This window comes from Rhinopithecus bieti, unplaced genomic scaffold (genome assembly GCF_001698545.2).
Source record: "Rhinopithecus bieti isolate Rb0 unplaced genomic scaffold, ASM169854v2 scaffold_22522, whole genome shotgun sequence".
Classification (NCBI taxonomy): Eukaryota; Metazoa; Chordata; class Mammalia; order Primates; family Cercopithecidae; genus Rhinopithecus; species Rhinopithecus bieti.
Window position 1 is genome coordinate 939649 of NW_016811454.1, and position 3926 is coordinate 943574.

Here is a 3926-nt window from a genome sequence, read left to right on the forward strand (position 1 = left end):
ACATGGATGCAGCTGGAAACCATCATTCTTAGCAAACTATCACAAGAACAGAAAACCAAACACCGCATGTTCTCACTCATAGGTGGGAACTGAACAATGAGATCACTTGGACTCGGGAAGGGGAACATCACACACCGGGGCCTATCATGGGGAGGGGGGAGGTGGGAGGGATTGCACTGGGAGTTATACCTGACGTAAATGACGAGTTGATGGGTGCTGACGAGTTGATGGGTGTAGCACACCAACATGGCACAAGTATATATATGTAACAAACCTGCACGTTATGCACATGTACCCTATAACTTAAAGTATAATAATAAATAAATAAATAATAAAACGAACACAACCACAGTCAACAGTAATGCAAAAGCAATATTGCTATTAGAATAAGCACATCAGGATCTAAAATTAATTTGTCAGATTTTACTTTTGTGATGTTTCAGTTAGAAAAAACCTAGTAAAATTCTTCACTAATGAAAAAAATGCCCTTATTCTAAATTGGCACAGCCACACGTCAGATTTCTAATCTATCTGGTTTTAGTTTAGGCTAATAAAAGACAGTAGCTTATCACAGGAATGTTTAACCAGAGAAATTAGGGAACGTTCCATGTTCTCTGTGCACATTTAAAACAGGAGAACCATAAATCTGTGCACTTTATTCTGCTTATGAGCAGAGCATTGGATTCAGTCTCTAAATGTCATTCCAGAACCTTCCTTGTACATTATGCTATACAGGATGGTTCACTCGAGGCAGACAGGCTTCAATAGTGCAATAGCATTTAGAAGTGTTTACTTTAAATTATGTTATACTACCCACCCAGATGACATATTTCATAGCACTAACAAAAAATATTTCTCCTATCTTTCAAATATCTGTATTACATCTACCAGTATTGTTTGTCAAGGATTTATCTTAAGTATTGTTTATTCTATTATAAATTGTAAGTTTAATAAGTAGCTCTGAGGCAATATAAAATGCTAATATAAAATTAAGAAAATACATTATGAGGTAAAAGAGATAAAGTCATAATGTTGCCTGTATATACTGATTCTCAGAGTTGCAGAGATTCCATTTTCTTAATTATTAGTGGTATTAATTAAATTCAAGGCTCATTATTTCTTAAGGAGAAAAGAAGATTTTGGGGGGTTTTAAGTCCCTCTACCTCTATTTTAGGTTCATCCTGATCATGCTAGAAAATATTAGCAAAATATTCTATTCTAATGTACTACTGTGAAATTAATTTAACAGCGTAATTTTCAGCTTAGACACATGCTATAAAAAGAAAAAATGTTTTACTTAGACAATAGAATATTAGGTTAAACAAAGAGTTCTCATCATAAAAGTCTTATTTCTAGTAAATTCTATGGCACTTAAAGAGTTAAAAATTGAAATGAAAAAACTATACTTCTAAAAGGGCTGACTACACAGAACTAAAACCATATATGGTAAATATAAAAATATTAGTATTCTACAAAGCTAAAAATATAACTCAGTGAAACAGTGTATCAGGATTGTCAATACACTTGTCATTAAACACAGAACCTACAATTCTCATACTTTGATTACAGAAAATTGCAAAAAAACCTATTTAATGAAACGTAAGAAACAGATATGCTTAAAATAATGAAAACATGGCCTGAACATATTTCACGGTACAATTTATTTAAGAGCATCCATTTGAATTCAACTTCAAATAATATATATAAACACCTTTACAAAAATGTTAATTAGAACCCTTCTTTCTCTCTCCTCATTTTTCCTTCTGATTAAGGAACTTAGTGTAAGCCCAGCTCCCCTCCTCCTTACTCACTTCCATCATTGGGAGGTGGAGTGATTGACCAATGATAAGCTTGGGAAGAAGAACTAGGCATTCTGCCTCAGTTCTGCCATTCTTTTAGAAGCAAGCCTACCCACATAAACTATGCATTTTCCATTGCTCCCCCATGCCATACATTGTCCTTCTGGACCCAATTTTGTCAGTAGCCTGTTGCTACAGCCTGAACCGGGATCTTAAAGATAACTTTTTAGCTCTCACATTAAGCTACAGCCTTCAACTTGGCCATTTTCAATAATAAAAGTGATATTTTGACTGCCAAGTGTACTCTATTGGGAGCCTCTTGGAAAGCACAATGCCTAGCAACAGGTAACCCCCATTTTTAGGAACTTGCCCTGAGGAGCTAACTCTGAACAAGAAACACTCTTGTAAAATGCACAAAATGTTCACTTCTATACTACTAATAATAAACTGCCAAAATCTAGATACCCACATTGGGTATAAATCAACTGATAAATCCACACGACAGACTCTCATACAATCGTGAAAAGAATTACCTATAAAAACTGTATAATAGCATGGGAAAATGCTTTTAAAATAATGTCAGAATTAAAATGACGGTAGAATGAAATCTAAAATTCTTTCCATGGCCTACATGTCCCTACCTGCCCTGATTCTTGACTTCCTTTTTGAAATGTTTCCACTGTTCTCCAGCTATCCTTGCTTTCATTCCATTTCATGGAGAAGCTAAGCTTCTGTACTCATTATTTACTGATGAGCTCCTTCTTATTTGTGTCTCTGCTTCCACGCCATCTCCTCCAGGAAGAAATATTTGATCACCCTATCTACCACATCCTACCCTATACTCTTTCCACTTCACCTTATTTTATGCTTTGTACTTACCACCATCTGACATTTTTGTTTATATACTTGCCTTTCTACACCCAGCAGAATGTAGGTTCCATGAGAATAAGGCCATGTGCCAGTATTTAGAGCAGTGCTTATCACACAGTAGGCCCTCAACAAATATTCACTTGAATGACAAATAAAGATATAATGTGTATAAATTAAACACATAAAATAATAGGTAAATTAAACACATAAACACTATATAAAGAAGGAATTTTAGAGGGCAATATTAATTATGTGGCAATAATTTTAATGGGAAGAAGATCATGCCAAATCACACAGGCCATGAAGCCAGGGCTACATGTGTGTGACAGACATGGCAACGGAGAATTAAGAAAGGTGGACTTCTGCTCCCAATCCCACTTCAGCCAGAGTAGTGCTGCTTGTTCCTTATTTTCTACATTGGGCATCCATCCAAATTTTGTCTAATAACTGGTTTCGTGGCTTTAAAATGTTCCAAAACAGCACATTAGTGCTTCATCAGTGTGAATGTACTGTTTAAGATGTAAGGACCAGAAAAGAAAAATCAATTAGTTGGATATAAATCATATAAAGAGAACTAGTTATGAAGGAGAAATTAGGAAGAAAAAAAGATTTAGGCCCCTACCCCACACACACAAAAAAAGAAAACCACACCAAACTTTCCTAAAATGAAGGTATGGTAAACAGCTAGAAATAACCACAAACCAAGCAAAATAAAACATAAAACAAAGGAAACAAAGCATATTCACATGTGCAATCTATACTGAAAGCTTTAAAATATGTACAGGTTGAGCCGGGTTGAGTGAGCTTCCTAAAACAAAAACCCAAGATCAGAAATGCTCCAAAATCTGAAATGTTTTGAGTGTTGACATGATGATGAAGATGACATCGTTAACACTGCAGAAGCGCCTATGGACATATGGTGAAAGTGTGTGATGGGCTTCATGAAGAATTAGAGCCAGTGTGCATTCATAACAGAACAAGAAATCATGCCAGTTTATATTAGGTTGGTGCAAAAGTAATTATGGTTTTTGCCATCAAAAGCAATGGCAAAACCGCAATTACTTTTGTACCAATCTAATAAAATCAAAGAGAGACTTCTAAGCAAAACTCTGTTAATGAGGCAGATGACTCTGGAGGAACCATTTTTAAAATCCATCCAGCAGAATGTCCCCTTATCCCTAGAGGACCCACTTCCTGGTCCCTCCACTACTTCTGATGTTTCTTAAAAAAAAAAAAAAAAAAAAAAAAAAAAAAAAA

The 3926-nt window shown here is 35.2% G+C and overlaps 1 protein-coding gene across 3 annotated transcripts in view; it reads right to left on the reverse strand.

Moving 5' to 3' along the window:
- The window catches only part of ADAM23 (ADAM metallopeptidase domain 23), a 177287-nt gene that overhangs the window by 45432 nt on the left and 127929 nt on the right, over positions 1-3926 (reverse strand). The gene's annotated exons all lie outside the window — the stretch shown is intronic.